Source organism: Sus scrofa, chromosome 1, assembly GCF_054392235.1.
Source record: "Sus scrofa isolate SSC_HxYL_T2T_F1_AM1 chromosome 1, Sscrofa_HxYL_maternal_Yorkshire_Landrace_v2.0, whole genome shotgun sequence".
Classification (NCBI taxonomy): Eukaryota; Metazoa; Chordata; class Mammalia; order Artiodactyla; family Suidae; genus Sus; species Sus scrofa.
The window spans coordinates 224,607,307-224,626,000 of NC_139383.1; the positions used below are offsets into that span (position 1 = coordinate 224,607,307).

Sequence of the window (18,694 nt, forward strand, 5' to 3'; positions counted from 1 at the left end):
TTATTTTAAATACTGCAAAAATATATAATTCTATAGAACATGAAGAACACATAGTAGTGTATAAAAAGCTATGTTTTTAAATATAGATTAGGCCTTCAGTTTTTCAAGGATCTAGAAATACAGTGAAAAATGGGTAGATCATCCACTTGTTCCTTTCAACAAACATTATGGTTTTTGCTTTGAGCTCTGCTCTGTTCATATTAGTCAGTGGAGTTCTTGTTGGTATCACACTCTTAAATTAACTGGACTGGCTCTTAGTAATCTCCTTTCAGATGCTTCACATAGTATGAGAATGGGGATCTGAGTATAGACACACTAAATCAAAGCATTTGGAACACTGGCACCTTCTTTGAATGGTTATATGTCTTGAGAAGTTGTTGAAAATAGCATACTTCTTTTGGAATGATTAAAAAATCCAGTTGGCTTGAAATCCTAGGTTAACATTAGAAGTTTTTGTTGTTGTTTTCTGGCTAATTTACAATTTGAATAATTTCATGCTGCCTGGTTTGAAGTCTATTTCTCATTTATTTTGTTATACTTAACCTTCTCTCACAAAGTCCGTATTGTTTTCTCATATGCTTCTCCTTATGAGGTATAGATATCACACATTTTTATGTATGTCTCTGTAGCTCTAAAGTCTACAACTCTTGACAAATGTAATTGCTAATCACATTTGTTATATTTAATAGGAATAGCATTTTTCAACAGATTACTTGATTTACGGGCACAGAATATAAAAGTATTCCGCATGATATAATGAGTCAAAAAATATACAGTAAATTAGAATTACTAAAGGGAATGATCTCTTCATGCAAAACCCTTAAATATGGTTATTTCCCATACTCTTCTCACTGTAAATTCTTCCCTCCATCATCCTATCCATCATGACACTCCAACTATTACTTTCATATAATCAATACTCAGAACTGTATTTTAAATCTTGATCTTCCCTGTGTCTTCCAATACCTCCTCTATTGGATAACATCATCTGTCCCTGCCTACTGGCAGTTGTCTATCTAGAAACTAGGAGACTAGAAACTCGAAACTCATTTTTATTCTGCCTTCCCCTTAAACAAAATGAGTGTTTCATAAACCTACAGAGTGTTTCTCCAGTGTGTGTCTACCTCATCTCTTCCATTGGCTTCCCAAGGATTGTATCCAAACACAAGCTTCATCATCTTGTATTAAAACAAATATAGTGCTCATCTAACTGATTCTGTCTTTGTCCCCCCGCCACTAAACTCACTTGGTAAAGATCGTATTTTAGAATGTGTACTTTCTGGGTTCAGAAATATTTGGCTCCATACTTCCTACCAAATGGACCCTCCAACCCTTACAATTTCTTACAGTTGGACCAAGGTGACCATCTGTCATGCTTTCACATACTTTGCCACACTGTCCTCCTAATGCTGTTCCCAAACAAATACGTCTAAGAAGTGGCCACTTCTGCCCCTGCAACACCACCTGTTTAATGTCCCTGCACCTTGATCATACTCTTACCTGTACCTCCAAGGTCCTTAACCACACACCTATCTGTCAACATTCTACTCACACTATTAGGCCCAGCTCCCCTGACCTTTGGTGGAATTCATCAGTCACCCTTATGTGCTATCTTTGCAATTGATGCTTTCACATATTTCTTTCTGGTCACATGTATGTTTCCACCTTGATACTGCAAGATTTTTTAAGGAGATTTTCTTGGAGCCCTCAAGTGAGAAACAGTGTTTCATACAGAGAGTATGAGACACATTCAACAAATGTTTGTTAAGTTGAGCAATTAGTACTATTAATGTGTGTTCAACATGAATATAATGTTCTGTAAGTAATGTAATAATGGACTTCATACAAATGCATGTGGAAATATTTCATTTCCAGCTTCAGAAAATACATGAATTTTATCATGAGGTGAATATTTAAAATTGATTTATCTTAAATAGAAATAAAACACTTATTTAGTCACTTTGTCCTTTTCATACCTCTCTCTGTCTCTTTTTCCTTTATTCTTTCCTTCAGGCAAGTATTCACCAAGTCAAAAAAAAAATTTGGCCTATCTCTAAGAAGCTCATTTGCTGAATTTATTGTTTGTGGTTCATTATAACTGCAGATAACTAACATTTCTTATAGACTGTCATGGGCAATGTGAATTCATTTGTTTGGACGTCTCTGACATCCTAGAGATCGACTCTTTTGGTTATTACGTATTTTTGAAAAAAATTGGATTTATAGTATGTAAACATTTGTGTCCATCATAACCTTGCTTCAAAAGGATATAAAATTATAGAGGAATGTTCACCATGATGAGATAAAATGTGGTGATGGCAGAATAGAAAAGCCTACATATGGTAAGATGATGTCATGAGTGAAGGTGGAGCACACAGCCCATGCTGTGGACTTCTGTGCCTTTGCTAGATGTAAACCATTGTTTTGGCTCTAAGTCTACTGGAAACTCTGAGGATGAGAATGGGCAAACCGGTGCCACACATATATAATGTCCATAAAATAAAAACAAATCTGTTCAGAAAAAATCCTTACTGTTCCTGAGACTGAAACCAAAGGGAAAAAAATTCCTTACATAGTTCTTCAGAATGAGGACATTGTCATGTTGTAAAGAATATTCTCTGCATCATATATGCAAGTTAAATTCTCTGCAACTTCATGGAATTTCCCCAAGTGTAACCCGGGGAATTCTATCTAAAGACAGTTCAGGAAAACTTGTTCTCCAGCAGACAACAGAAAATGGTTCTGGTATCCTGGTCTGTGATCCTCTAGATAATCGAAGCATCATTTTTATATTATATAGATAAATGGATGAGGTAGCATTATTTGGTCATTATTATAGTCATTGCCTCTCTGCTCAAGTTGGAATAGGTTGTGTCCATCAGTTTGAGGATCAAATCCATGATAAGCATAGATGAAGGAAAAATTATGGGTTGGTTATGCGACCTTTCAGATTTTTAGCACTGATCTTCATGAAGGCTAAGTTTCCACATCTTAAGAAACCCTTGGTGGGTAGTGATATGTGCTTGGATAGGCCAGCTACCCTCCCTTTGAGGTGGAAAAGATGAGCACCCATCATTTGAGTGTGTATGAAGTATGTTAGATCTCTTCTAATATAGGATTAATGGGAAATTGTGGGAATTACCAATCTATGCCATGAAATACAGATATAATAATTTGAACCTGAAAAAAACAAGAAATTATAAGTGAGCATTCATCCCATTCATCAAATTTAAAATAAAGGACCTCTGTATAACACCATTTGAATAATTAACTATGATCAATCAGTTGAAACATGTGAACTTTGGTAACTGAATGAGATAATGTCTATAGACTGAGTCACTGAAAACGGTCAAACACTTCAGAATAGCTACCAAAAGGCATGACTTTGACTTTAGTTGATTCTACATAGCCATTTTCTTCTGAAAATCACTGTGATCAAATGTGTTTTAATTGACTCTATTCTAGAGGCTAGTATCATATATTTTATTAGCATAGTACAATTCCTCTCAAAATTATCTCATGTTCTACAATTCATAAATAATTTTAGTGAGAAATTTTCCATTTAATGTCTGCCTTTTGAAGAACAATCCTGAAGGAAACCATGTTTCTTATTAACACAATAGGGATCCTGGAGTCCAGGTACCCCTTATGAACTCTGCCATGGGTGAAATAGAATAACTAAAAGCTAAATGATCAGAAGCATGTCACCGTATGTTTGAACAAACAGTAGGCTCCTTGATAGGGGTGGAATATAAGTATTAAGACAAATATTATCTTCCCTGCCAGGAAATGAATTCAAAATATGAAGAAAGAATTTATGTCTGGGAGTGAAAAAGAGGTGAGGATGGGCCAACCTAGTCTTAAATCTTCCATTGCATTTTTTTCCCCTCACAAGTGAAGAAAGGAACATTTAAAACCTATAATTGTGTGGGGTCTTAAATCTCTATCATATTAAACCCATCAATAAAATTCATATCCCAGAACATGTTTTTTCTAGAACCCCCCTCTCCATGTTTCAGGAAAGTAGCTTAGACTTACATAAGGATGACCAAAAATTGTCTTTATTGTGTGATTTAGCTGCTTTTGCCAAAGGAGCAGATCTGTCAGCATTTGAACAGTTAAGTTATTATGTGGTGCCCCATATATTCTTGGTAAATGAAAGTCTGTGGGCTTTCAAGCCTAAGTCACCAGCTCCAGGAGTGGAGCCTATGATAGCCATTGGGAAAAACAAACAAACAAACAAACAAAATGGAAAATGTCTTTTTTTTTCCACTGGGTAAACATTCTCGATTATATTGTATATTTTTCTGAGTTAATTCCTGAGAAACTCTAAAATTTGCCTATTTGATTATATTTTTCCATAAAACGTGACAAACACATTTTAAAAATTGTATATTATTTTATCTTGATAACAATAAACACTTAAATAGCACTGGTTATTTTAGGGAATCAGTGGCTGAAAAACATGTTCTCACTTCCTTTGGTAATTGCACAGACTTTATTTACTCAGCAGCCTTATAGCCATTATTACTGAACAGTTGAAGGAGCATTCATCTTGCCATCAACATAAAAACCATCCACTTGTGCTGTGGGAAGAACAGTAGGATCTGCTGGTTTCCTATGCCAGTGAATTCAAGGCTAAGATAACTTTTCACTTGTCAAGTTGCTGTCACTTTGTTAAGAATTAGAGATTGTATGTTTCCTAAATTTATAACAATATGTCACTCTTTTGCAACTAAATGGAAATGAACAACTCTGGGTTGTTTTCAGTGTGTAAGAAAAAGGTTTATTGTATCACTAATGAGTATCTTGTCATGGGAAACTTCTATCTATTTAATTGGCATGTAGCATATTAAAATGCAATAGCTGTGAGTTATATTAAATGGGATTCTAAATGGCATTTCATCATAAGGGCACATTCAAATTATTTTCCCTTTTATTCAAAGGCCATTGACTCTCATACTTTGATATTTAGTGGGTTTCTTCTCTGACTAGAAAGAAACTCCTGGAGTTCTCATCGTGGCTCAGTGGTAATGAACCCAGCTAGAATCCATGAGGACGTGGGTTTGATCCTTGGCCTCCCTCAGTGGGTTAAGGATCCAGTGTTGCCATGAGCTGCGGTGTAGGTTGTAGATGAGCCTCAGATCTGGAGTTGCTGTGGCTGTGGTGCAGGCCTGTGGCTACAGCTCTAATTGGACCCCTAGCCTGGAAACTTCCATATGCCTTGGGTTCCCCACCTCAGAAAGAAAAAAAGGGAGGAAGGAAGGAAGGAAGGAAGAAACTCCCTTGGCATGCTCAGCTGTCTTCAGATTTCAGGTATTGGTGAGAGGTAGGGGAGATTGATGCAAATCCATGGGTACCTCCATCCCATCCTAGCCTGATGCCAGGGGAGCTCCTGGCACACCCATAGTGAGACTGCTGAGCTCACATATATGTAGGCAGACACAATTCTTTCTTGCCATCACCCCCCAACAAAGCACATAAGGAAGCAAGTGGCTTAATATAACAGCAATTTCCATCAATTCCTGAAGGTAAAGGTGGGTCAGTATTCGTTTGGCAGATATAATTACTTTGTGCTTGGTGCTGTGTTCCACCCTGGGGTAGTTATACTGGTGAGGAAAAGACAAGAGCCAATCCACCAGGAACTTGTACTAGCAGTTACGTAGGTACCTCAGTTGTATGCCATTGTTCCCTAGGGCACAATATGATTGGGACTATATTACTCAAATCCATCACATATTTTTAGAAAATCATACTTGATAATTCTCCCTCATTCCCCATCCTCAAATTATCACCAAACCTTGTAAAAAAGACCTTCAAACTATTTTCAACTCTCACATTGTGTACTTAAATTGAGTTACCATGATGTACACTTTAAATATCTAATCATTTTTTCAGTTGTATCTCAAAAAAGTAAAGAAAAAATATGCAACTCTCTCCACATCTTCCCATCTCTTCCACCACTTCCCCGGCATGTGTTTACCTTAATGTAGCCACTGAGCTTTCACAGAAATCTCCTAAATGGCCTCCCTCCATTCTTTTTCTTTTATTTTCTTTCTTCTTTTCTTTTTTCTTTACTTTTTGTTTTATTTTGGTTTGTTTTGCTCTGTCCCAATGTATTTTTCATGCTGCAGTTAAAATGGTGTTTTTCAAAGTGGAAATTTGAGGATCAACACTGTATCTTCCTAATAAAAATCTGCAGGCACTTGAGTGACCACTCACTTGCACCTGCTTTGCAAATTTTTCTTTACCCTCTGGCTGTATTTTTAGGAAGAAAGACCACAATCCTCTATGTATCCCATCAATTTTGCCTGAAATTCTTTTTGTGATTTGCTGAGTTTAATCTTCTGTTGAAGAAAGTCAAGTTTTTAAAATTTTATTTGTGAAAGCCTATATCTCTTCTAGGAGCAAAGACTATGGAATTTCATTCCTGTAATTTTGAGTGGTGATTTTGGCCATTTTTTGATAGTTTTTCTTCTATTTGGCTATTTTCTATATGTCTAATCTTTGATGGAGTAGCATTTTATTATTTTTGCTATTTCAAGATTATTGAATACTTGTATACCCCATGCTTGCATTTAAATATCAAATATTATATTGCTTTTTTGATAAAGAGAGAGAAAAGCTCAAAAACTGGAGGAAAAAAAAAAGAAACCATAGTTCTGTTTCTTAGGGCAGATTCATAAATTGACAGCTTGTGTCCAAAGACTTAAAATTGACAAACAAATATAACTGGTTCTATTTGATAATTTGTCCATGTTAAATTCAGGCTCACTTTTGCCATAGAAATAGAAAATGATTTGTATTTAAGGGGAAATTTCCTCCCTAGCTACATAATAAATTTTTGAAACACAAGTTCTGTTTTAAGGGTTTATTCTTATACTCTTGTAGTTTTCATTCTTCACAGTGAAATATTATATATATATGTAATTTTCCACAATATTCCAAATAAAACTGACATTACTCAGTAGAATCTGTCTTTTTTCCCTTCAAGTAAATACCTGCCACAGCCATTAAAACCATGAGAACTGCTACTGAATGGAGTTAAATGATGAGATGTTCTCTTTAGAAAAATTATTTAGACATATCTGCATCATGTTCTTTTTGTGCTTTCTTCTCTTGCCCCCATTCCCATAAATGATTAAAGATAATAGGAAGACAACATTTTTCTTTATGGTGTTATAGGTCCAGGGGAAGCACTGTGAAGAAGTAGAGGGAAGGGGGAAAGAATTCTGAAAAACTCCAAAGGCTGACTTAAGAAACAACTCTTGGATTTCTGAAATAATTCTGGCTTTCAAATCGAGTTGAGGTTTTTAGCTGGAAAGAAACTCATCAAAAAGTTTGTCATCTATCTCAGACTTCAGACACTTGGGAAGAAAATTAATAGAGGGACTAACCACTTCACTTTTTCTCTTCTCTAAACAAAAATTAGAAGTGTCAAAATTTTTCCTTAATTGTATTGATTTCTCTATTTTTTTTTTATAAGCTTTAGCTTTACTCTTGAATTATCACCTAATTTTGTTCATTATCCTAGCTGGGTAAGTGAATATTTGTGAGTCTTAATTTTATGGGAATTTATTTTCAGATCTATTATTATTATTATTATTGGCATAATATTGATAACATTTGAAACATCATTTAATTTATCTGTGTTCAAGAAGTTCCCAGCTGAAGTATCTATTTGGGGATGTTTTTCAGAGTTGGGACAAAAATGTGTGAGACATCCAGCTATCCAGAAACTTTGTGAATAAATCTTGCACAACTGAGATGTTAATATGTAATCTAAAATTTTATAAAATCTCATTTAAGTAACATAAAGTAATTATAATCATTTACTTATATGATTTTAAAATTTGAAACAATCTCACTTGTATAAAAAAGGAGAAAGTAAAAACCAAAGAATTTATTTTTCCTGAACTATCTGTGAATAAACTGCTACCATGATACGTATCACTCTTAAATACCTATATTTCCTCCAAAAAAGCTTATCCTATAGTTACAACCATCCAAATCAGGAAGCAATCATCGATGCATCATAACTGTGTAATCGTCTGACCCCCATTTACCTCAGACTACATTTCAGCATTGTCCTCAGTGGATTTTATCAGGCTTTCATTCACATTTCTATAAATGTCTTTAAAGGTTCCAGTTCAGAATTACACTTTAATTGCCTATCTAGAGGATTTCCCCAGCCTTCCTTTAAAACATTCCTAATTTTGATACCATTGAAGATAACAAAGCTGTTATTTCAAAGTATCTTCTCATTTGAGATTTTGTTGATGTTTATTCATGATCATATCTAGATTATGAATCTTTGGCAGTAATATTACTTCATTCACATTGCTATAATGAAATACTGTAGACTGGGTGGCTTATGAACAACAGCTACTCAGTTCTCATAGTTCTGTGTCTGATGAACAAAGATAGCCTCCTTTTCTCTCTTTCCTCACATGGAAGGGGTGAGGAATCTCTAGAGGGTCTCTTTTATAGGAGCTTTAATCCTATTTATATAGACTCTGCCTTCAGGAGCCAATCACTTCCCCACCTCCAAATACTATCATACTTGTTAGGATTAAACACATGGATTTTGGGAGGAATAAAAACATTTAGTCTGGAGAAAATATCATAGAATTGATACTGTTATTTTCAGCACAGGATTTTGATTTATCCTGTCCCTGCTATTGATAACTTTGGTACTTTGGTCAAGGCTGTTTCTGTGAGCCTTCTCTGTCACAGAGTTACTCTTTCCCTGTATATTTTATAAATTCATGGGCGGAGTTACTTTGAGAATATGACAATACACCATTTTTTGCTGAAACTTCAATTTACCCATTCTTTTATGTCAGTATATAGACTCATGTCTTTATTTTATTTAATGTTTTATTATTTAGTAATATTGATTTTTTAAAAATTTTGTGGTTCAGATGTTCCATATTTGGCTAATAGAAACCTCTTTAAGCTTCTTTGTCTGTGAACACCCTGTCATTCTTTGAGTACTTTCCTGTACAACATGTGTTCCAGGTGCATCTTGTTTTTTCCTTGTCCCAGTGCTGCACTGAATTGATCATTTCTCCAAGGAACTGTTTCCTTTCACTAGAGGGTCATATTTAGAAGCCAAGACCTGGATAATGGGTATGGCCATTACTATTGGAGATTGTTGTTTCTAGCCTCTCAATTTACACAGCTAGGAAAGATGTGTTTACTAAGCTTGTATAAGAAGTGTATATGTGTGTGTACACTCATTTACAATTATATTTTTTCTGTAATAATATGTATATTTTAAAAACCATGAGTTCATACCAGTATCTCAATCCCATTCCAAAGCCACACAGTTCATTCTAGTTTTCTTATTTATGTAAAATTTGATGGTATACAATTTGTACTTTTTTTAATTTTATAGTTTACCAGATGTGTTCTTCAAAAAAAAATTGTATTTTATATTTAAGTGTAATTGATTTACAATGTTATGTTAGTTTCAGGTCTATAGCTAAGTGATCCAGTCATACATATACATATATCCATTCTTTTTTAGATTATTTTCCTGTATAAGATATTACAGAATAATGAATAAAGTATTCCTCTGCTGTACAGCAGGTCCTTGCTGATTGTCTCTTTTATATATAGTAGTATGTATATATTAATCCTAAACTCTTAATTCACCCCCCCAGTCTTTTTCCTTTGGTAACAGTAAGTTTGTTTTTGAGGTCTGTGAGTCTCTTTCTGTTCTGTAAATAAATTTTATTTATTTTTATTTACATTCACCATCACATAGTGAAGCAGCCAGGATGAATATTTTCCCTGGCTTTATTTGATTTGTGCTCATTAGAATTCCTAACTTTTACAAAAGCAGCAAATAATGGAGACAGAAACCAAATCTAATTCTCTTTCCATTTTCTTACTACTTCTTTGTCTCTTTCTAAAAACAAACAAACATAAAAAGGAATTAAATTCTTGAACTTTAGCTCTATTATGCACTTTTGCTTTTTTTTTCTTAAAAATTCTTAGTATGCTTTTGATATAAATTTATGTAAACTTGTTAATTTAATATTCAAAATCAGACAGTGTTCAGGATAAGTATCATGAAACCAGCTTATTAGTGAAAATAAATCAATGGAAAGCAGTGAGATTTGTGAAAGTGGAGGTTATTATATTTTTTAATGAGATTTGCATTCCCAAGTATGAAAGCAAGGGAATAAGGGAATAGTCCCTTATTCCCTTCCCTACCACTCAGTGAATTTTGGATCACAAAGGGTATGATCATTTGCTAAGGTCAAACACAGATAACAGTGGGGGTTAACTGACTTATTGGCATGTGAAATTGCAGCTACCACATTCATGCAAATGTTAATTTAATCTAACTGAGTTTGTATTCTGCTACATAGACAGTAGACATTACTCTGTGATTTATAGGATAATTGCATACATTGCTTCTAAACAAGTTTGCTTTACTCTGTGCCAAGAATGCCTTATAACCTTCTCCACATGTGAAGAATATTTCAGAAAATGGATCTTTACTCTGGATTGCTCCGTGGGTGCTGGTTAGTATGCTGAATATTTAGTAGCTGCTAATGAGATTCCTATCAGCTTATCAATGTCCAATTTCCTGTTTTTGCATGGCCTAATTCTATGAGAAATTTTTGAAGACTCTTAATACCTAGTAACTGGCCCTAAGAGATACCTAAATCTACTCTGAAATAAAACCTTCTTTGATTAATTTATAGCTATAGTAAGACAAGCATACCCCTCTGCATAATAACTTGCAAAGAGGATCTTGGACTAAAAATCCATGGTTTCTTGTTCATAATTACTTTGGGGGGGGAACAGATCTTATATTTGTCATTTCATTTGGAATATCATTTATTAACTGGCAGTTTCTTCCTGCTTTCAATAATTTCTTTCTGACTTAGAATAGCCTTTGACTTAGAATGAGAAAATACCTCATTTATGTATTTTTTTCCAATTTCATCTATATGCATATCATTCTGATAATGGCCCAGGAGCCTAACTTTGCCAGAAAATGTTGATTTAGCTTTTCTTTCTTTTCCTTTTATTTTTCTATTTTCAGTCCCTTATTCAATTCACTTGCAGGAAGATTGATTTTGAATAATACGGTCATGATGTCAAAACAGTACAAATTATACCCTGCTGCCATCTGGAATGGTGAAAAATAAAAGCTTTATTTACACTGTTTTCTTTAAGAAAAGAATAATAAATGTTTTTCCCCCTCTTCAGGGACTGTATTCTGGAAAGAAATGGTTCTTGTTTGTAGCCTGATAGTGTGGTGTATTCTGAAAGATAATAACTTGAAAACTCATTTGCTGCAACAAAGTAGCAAATAGTCCAACTACTAACAGCTTAGGCTTCCAGCCTCTGTGACACAGATCTTTCTGTTCTCTCAGAAAAAGACAAAGCCACTCAGGGTAGTCATTACAGGTCCCATATTATAGAGGAGATCTCTGTGCAGCTTCTGGTTCGAGGGTTGATATGCTGAGTCTACTTGCGTCTACTTGGGGTTTGCATGCAGTATTTAGGGGTCTGCTCAAAGCAGAAGCCCTACCACTTATTACAGCCCTTCCTAGATAATGCCATAAAAGTTGCAGAATGGTTTTAAGAAATAGGTCCAGTGCTAAAGTTGAGCTCCTTGGGTCAATTATTCAATATTTATTATCCTTTTCAGTCTTCCATTTCTCATCCTCATTATTGGGTAGCACACATGGCAGAATTCTATCCCCAACTAGCCCCAGTACTAAAAAATGAGAAGTCAATTGATATGTATCCATGGATTGATGATTTGTAATATAGAGATATTTTAGGAGTTCCCATCATTACTCAGCCGAAACGAATCTGCTTAGCATCCATGAGGACACAGGTTTGATCCCTGGCCTCTCTCAGTAGGTCAAGGATCCAGCATTGACGTGAGCTGTGGTGTAGGACACAGACACAGCTCAGATCTGGTATTGCTGTGGCTGTGGCATAGGCCGTCGGCTACAGCTCCAAGCCTGGGAACTGCAGGTGCAGCCCTAAAAAGACAAATTATTTATTATATCCCATTGATCTTTAGTCTCTAGTCCTTTCTGCTTGAAATAAATAAATAAATAAAAGATAGCCAGGTATTGAGAATTATGTTTATTTTGTCTTTGGTTATAAGTTGACCCTGATGAAGAGTTCTATCACTGTTCATGATGAGTATTTATTCAAAGAACAGCAAGTGGTGCAAAGGAAACAAGATGAAGTAAAAACACCAAATCTAGAGTTACAGGTTTATTATTATTTTTACCGTATGTAAGATTGGGACCAAGTAACACTCTTGCTGAGTCTTTGATTTGTAGCTGCAGAAAATGGTAGTTATGATACCACCCTTGCAAACTTCAGGCAGCCCTAATAAGTCTGAAATGGTTTCAGTATTTTCAGTCATTCACAGCAAACCTTTGTATTTACCCAAGTATTTAGTTATTTTTTAAAGTTTGTTTGGGGGAACAGATCAGATGACAATATAATTTGTTTTCTCTCTGCCATTGATTAATCAAAAAGTCTAAAATTTTGTTCAAAGTGAGAAATGAGGGCTTTGACTAGCTTTTAAGTGGTTACTTGGCACTGATACCACCCTCTGATTTCACATACATGTCTATATAATCCCACTATTTTTATGAGTTGTGTAGAATATTTTTCCCTTTTACAGGTTATTGCTGCAGCTCTTGTTCTATCAAGCTTTAGAGTCTCTTGCCTCTGTTTTCTTTAAATCTTATGTGGGAGTTTGGAATAGAGTAAGTACGTATATGATAATATTTTATTAGATGCCAAGCGCCAGTGCCAGGCAACACTAGGCACACTTAATGCATTATCTCATTCATTCTTCCCATATTTGAGCTGGATACTATTTTTACTGACAAAGAATCTAATTATCCTGCAGATACAATTAACTCACAACAATATAGAAATTGTCTAGATTACTTCATACCCAGTGCCTGACCTAGTCCTGGCACAAAGGAGCCCTTCAATAAATATCTGTAGAATAAATGGTGATCTATTGACTATCCAGTAGATTTTTAAAACTAAGAGTTCAAAAGTCCTTTTTCTTTTAATATAATGCAACTTTCATAAATGTAAAGACACTTTTTTTATCTGACCATCTTGAAACAAATATATTTAAATTTTCCAAAAGGGTTTTTTACTGTCTTCTGTATAAAAACCCACTGACTTTATGTTGCTTAGATTAGTACTGTGTCTCTAACATGTAAGGCTACCATTCAACACCTTTAGAGGGTATAGCACTTTTATTTAAGAAAATATTCATTCTTTTCATCTAATGTTTGACTTTTGTTAAGGAAAATGTCCCTAATGCAATTCTTTCATCCTTCAAAAGGACAAAAATCATTTACACTTCTATAAGATTATATCATAAATTCCTAAAGTTTTAAGATACCCAGCCACTGAGAATTTTTTTTCTCCTGGCAGTGAAAGGAGACCCAGAGTGTCTGCCTCAACATGCAACTGGGTGATTCACATGGATGTTATCATTAGTTTGAACATCAAGCTTTCCATTATTCTAAAGATAGGAGAGCAGAGTAGAGATACATGTTCTTTTGAATTTCATTGCGTTTACACTTTTTTTTTTACATGTTGCCATTTTGACTTCTAGACACTTGAAACCGATATATGAGGGGAGCCTTCCTATAAAATTAAGAAAACAGGAACTGAATTGTGTGTTTCTAGAGCAGCAAATGCACTAAGTTAAAGAAAGAACCCAAGTGTAAATTGCATGTCTCAATTGATGAAAATCATCTGCTAATTAAATAAAACTGTTGACTGTAAAAATGAAGACATCATTAACAACTATGTTTATAAGTCTAACACTACTTAAAACACTACAAAAGATAGTTTTTGCCTCTTAGACTTATATTCAAATTGAGGAAGCCAAATCTGTAGCCACAAAAGTGTCAAAGAATGATTAACTGATTAAATCAGTATCATTAAATGAGCTGAGTAGGAATTCAGAGATGCCACATGAATGAATGCAGAAACAGTTGGCAAAATTTCTTAAATATATCTCATGGCAAGTGTTTATTGATCACCGTGATGGTTAAAAAGAAGTAGCATATAGCTCTACCTTCTGTGAACTTCAAAAACTTTTAAAGAGGAGCCACTATGAACTATTTGGTCTTTAGAAAAGGGATTCCAGGGAATGAGTTCTCTACAGGAAAGAAAAAAAAAAGTGCTTATCTCTTCCTCCAGATTCTGAGTTTGCTTTTTATACTCCATTCTCACAAAAACATCTATATTGTCACTAATACCTAAATGATCAGGTATTTTTGCCACATCTTTTAATATTTATTCTGGCAGACTATTCTCCTGACATGACTGACATGACTTTTCTTCATAAACATATTTGCTGTAAGTCTGAAAAATTAGAAATGTGACATCCTGATAAACAGTTCTTCATGAAAAACTTTCTTAAATCACTGGCAGCAGAGTCAAAGCACCAGTCTATTTGAGTTCACTGAATCCTTGCAAGATTAGGCTAGAAGAACTGCTTAGGGCTACCTTAGAAGGAAGTGTGGCCTCAGCAAGCAATTTGGTTTTGTGTTTCCTATCAAATAAGAGAGGTTGAGTGTTAGCGGAATTGGAGCAAAAGTAAGCATCATTAAAATTGTTTATGGATGAACAATGAAAGTAGTTTGAGCATATTATGAAAAAGCTATTTCTTGATCATTCACAGACATCTAAAGCATATCTCCCTACAAAACAAAGTCAGGCTATTTCCCTGACACATTCTATTCAAGTCCACGGTAGGTTAGGGGTTATTAACAAAAGTTCTCCTGCAGTAGGAAGTTAACTCTGGAAAATGCTGATATTCATTTTTCTCTTTTCTTAATGGAACTGAAAGTTTTATATCAGCATACTTTATTAAGACCCCAAACAGATTCAAAGAATGTGCTATATTTCCAGGTCTATTATAGCTGCCATTACAAACAAAATATGTATGACTTCTACGATTCACTAAGCACAAGTATGTAGTAATCTGCCCTTTAATGGCCTCTCAAAATGACAGACCAAATGGCTTTGTGAAGGTCAAGTCTGATTTAAATTGTTGATGAATTAGTAGCTAATTCTGCATGATTGAATATTAATATGGAACAGTGATAAGTAAGGCACTTTAAAGCTTAATGAGCACATTAATGAATAGGACAAAATGTTTTTCTTTTCACCTCATGCAAAAGTTTTAAGCTGCTAACATATTGGCAATTTGTTAATTTTTGATTTTGCATTTTCCTGTAAAAGTTTATGTGGTTAGCATGTAAAAGCCAGACTTTTTTTCCCTCAAGTTCTTAGTACCATACGTTTGATGAGGTATCAAAATTAATGTTAGCAAATGGCCAAGGAAGTTTTATATAAATCACTAATAAATGTAGAGGTGAAAAAAAAAGCAATTAACATCTTCTAAACTACGCCCACTGAGATAAGCATGCCAATTAGAAATTTCATTATTTCTGTAGTTCATTTATGTTGAATACTCAGTTTTATTGCCAAATACCTGACAGTCAAATTGGAAACAAGCCACAACTGTCAACGTATAACAGCTCTGGCTATTTGAATCTGTTACATTGTGATGTTTCTCATGAAAATTTAATGAAGAAAGTGCATTCAAAGAGGTTCTGTGTGAAGGGGGGATGGATAGAATTTAATTACCCTTATTAAAAATAAGAAAGGAACTCTCTTTACATTCTCTATCCAATTAGTATGCAAGAAAGATTATCTTTGTTGTGCACTTGTGTATATGGAAAGGGGACTCTACAGTGTTCTTTATGAGCCAAGAAGGAAAAGAAAGGTCATGCAAATGTATTAGACTGTTTTCCATAGGGCACAAGTCAATGTTGTCAGCTCTCCCCAAGGTGAGGACTTCATTTCTTATAAATGGTTATTAATTCTAAATTTCTTTGGTAAGAGCCCTCAGTAAGTGGCTCAACAATCTTAAGTCTTTGACACTTGTCACCAATGGGCATAGAATATTGGCATGTGTTCTTCAGAGAGATGAACTTGTAGAAGAAAAGTAATGACTAGTAGAGCAGTGACGATGCATGCTAATGTAACTAGTAAGAATTCGTGCTGCTGTAACTAGTAGTCAGACGCCACAGAGGAGGTAGGGGTAACTCAGTAACTTGAAAAAGACAGAAATAGCTCAGGAATCCCAAGGCAATTTTTTTTTATTAGCTGAAGTTAGTTACTTTCAATATGGAAATTAACAAAAAAAATCTAATAACATTTTTAGAAACAACTCTAGGTGAGTGAAGCAGGGTAGTTGACTTTAGGGAACTTGAGGTGGAGTATTTTTGTCCTTTGAAGCATTTTGTGTCATTAGCTGCCAAAAGAGATGTCTTCTAATATAATGTGTATGGAACAGTGTCTACTGAGCTTTCTACTTTTTCTTTTTTTAATTTTCCCTGAAACTAAGCTTTAGATATAAAACCTTTAAAGACATTAAAAAAAATACCCTGATGAAATTCAAGTGGAATCAATTATTAAAATTAACTTAACCTAATATGCAAAATACTCTTTATCTGATTTGTAATTTTTAACGTTTCCTTGGAGCCTTGAGAGTTCATCTTGAAATTCCATTCTTAACCGCTATCTCTGACACTTTTCCATTGTAGACCTAGGTTTGGCTGACAGTGTGTAAACATTCGAATAAACAGAATCCATCACTGCTTGCTCAGAAGAGTGCTGTCTTTCAGCTGAAGTGAAATGTAGCTCATGGATGTTAACTTTTTTTTCAGTCTCTGGCCTCAATTAGCTGGTGGGACAGGAAAATATTCTCTAGTGAATCCATGTGTCAAATTCAACTTGCCTCAGCAACTTCTTTTGGACTTCGATAAACCTCACTGTGGGAGAGACAGCCTACATTTCCCCATTAGCCCCTCAATTTTCTCTTCCAAGGACCTGGGCTTAATGTTCAGGGTACCTTTCATTGCATGGGAGCTTTATTCTTTGGTAGTATTTTGACATTCATTTACTATTCACATTAAAAAAATCTCTCTCATATGTGGAATCAAAAAAATAAACCCACTACTGTAATACACACACACAAATCTCTCTCTCTGCTTCTTAATTATTCCCCTAATGAACACTCCACCATAAGCAGTTTTCTACTATGTGTAGTAGAAAACTTTTCAATCACTGCAGTATACTCATATGTAGGCTTGGGAGAAACTGCAGTTCTCTCAACATCTGTCAGCTCAGACTAGGTTGATGTCAAGGGGTTTGGATGCAAGTGAGTTCCAGAAGAATTTGTGTCATTGAGAGATAAACTGATGAGAATTTTAAATATACAAGGCAATGGACTGACCTACTCCTGCAGTTGATCTGAGGAGGGAAAGCATAACTATGTTCTCATACTGTGATTTGGGTTGTGTGGCTTTGTAGAAAGACAGACAGTGTGCTCAGCAGATGTGATTTGTCTGGGGAAAAGTGAGGATTTCAGTGGTGGCAGAAGAAAAGTTTCCCAAGAGGGAGAAAATGGGTCCTGATTTAAAAAGCTAGCTGGATTTAGGAGATCTGAGTTTTCCCTGTGACTATGGAGACAGTGAAAAACACGTAGACTGGACTGAGAATGCTGTAGAGTCCTTTTCCTTGGAAATTGTGCCTCTTTAGGAAGACTCACAGGATCATATCAGAAATTGTAGGAGGTATCCAGAGAGAAGCTAGGTACCACATCTGATGCCTTCTGATTTCCTCACTGGTTGTGTCTTGAGTGAGTCATTTTGGAATTGACGGCTGAGGAAAATTCATCAGCGGTCAGGAGGAAGTGTTGATTATATTAATACCAGGCCTCATTGGAAATCAACATGTTTTATGATAGTCTTCAAACAAATAGCTAAGTTCTAATTTAGATCATTACTATCTATATAGCTAAGATTCCTTCAGTGCTTGAATAGAATGTTCTTTTCTAATGCTGACTGGAAGATCTGGCAATGCAGGTTATCAATGTGGGTCATGCTTAAGGGAACTTGAATTTGTAAAGATCTAAGAGCTGGGACAATTTTGATGTGGGGTAGGAAGAAGTGAACTTTGGAAGAGTTGAAGATTCAAAATTTAGGGGTTTCAAGTTTTGAGTGACTGACAGTGGTACAGGCCTTTGGAATGGAGGAAAGTTTTCTCTTACCTTAAGGAGTATATACTTCTGTGTTGCATTTTTTGAGTTACTTTTGTCCTTTTCTTCTTCCATAAGGAAAAGTTTTAGATAATTTTTTTTGACTGTTTGAAACTCTTTATAAAGGAATTCATTCAGATAAACCTTTGCTTGTGTGAAAAGAATACAATTTTATCTGAAAATGAAAGGAAAAACAGAACAGATTCCAGTGCAGATAGCGTAGTCTGGCTCCCCGGCTAGTTCTGCATGTACTTACTGTAAAACCGCTCTGCTGGGCCAATGATTTCCCCTCCTTGAGGAGTTTCCTCCTCAGTACTTATACTTCTGATGTCCCTTTCTTTCAGGTCAACGCTACTCTTTCCTCAGTGCCCGTTTCACCACTTCCTCTTAGTGCTCCTTGACCTCCTCAGATACATCCTGTGTCATGACTTGTCCTGTGCTCCTGGAGAACTTGATGCATCCCTAGGTTGTGGTTATCATCAAACATGTCTGAACTCTTTGTTAGGCTGTGGGCCTCTTACTTAGACTGTGCACAGTGCTGCCCATGAA

General features: G+C 35.2%; 1 protein-coding gene across 37 annotated transcripts in view; it reads left to right on the forward strand.

Annotated features, from left to right (window-relative positions):
• Positions 1-18,694, forward strand: part of PTPRD (protein tyrosine phosphatase receptor type D) — a 529,409-nt gene that overhangs the window by 289,548 nt on the left and 221,167 nt on the right. The gene's annotated exons all lie outside the window — the stretch shown is intronic.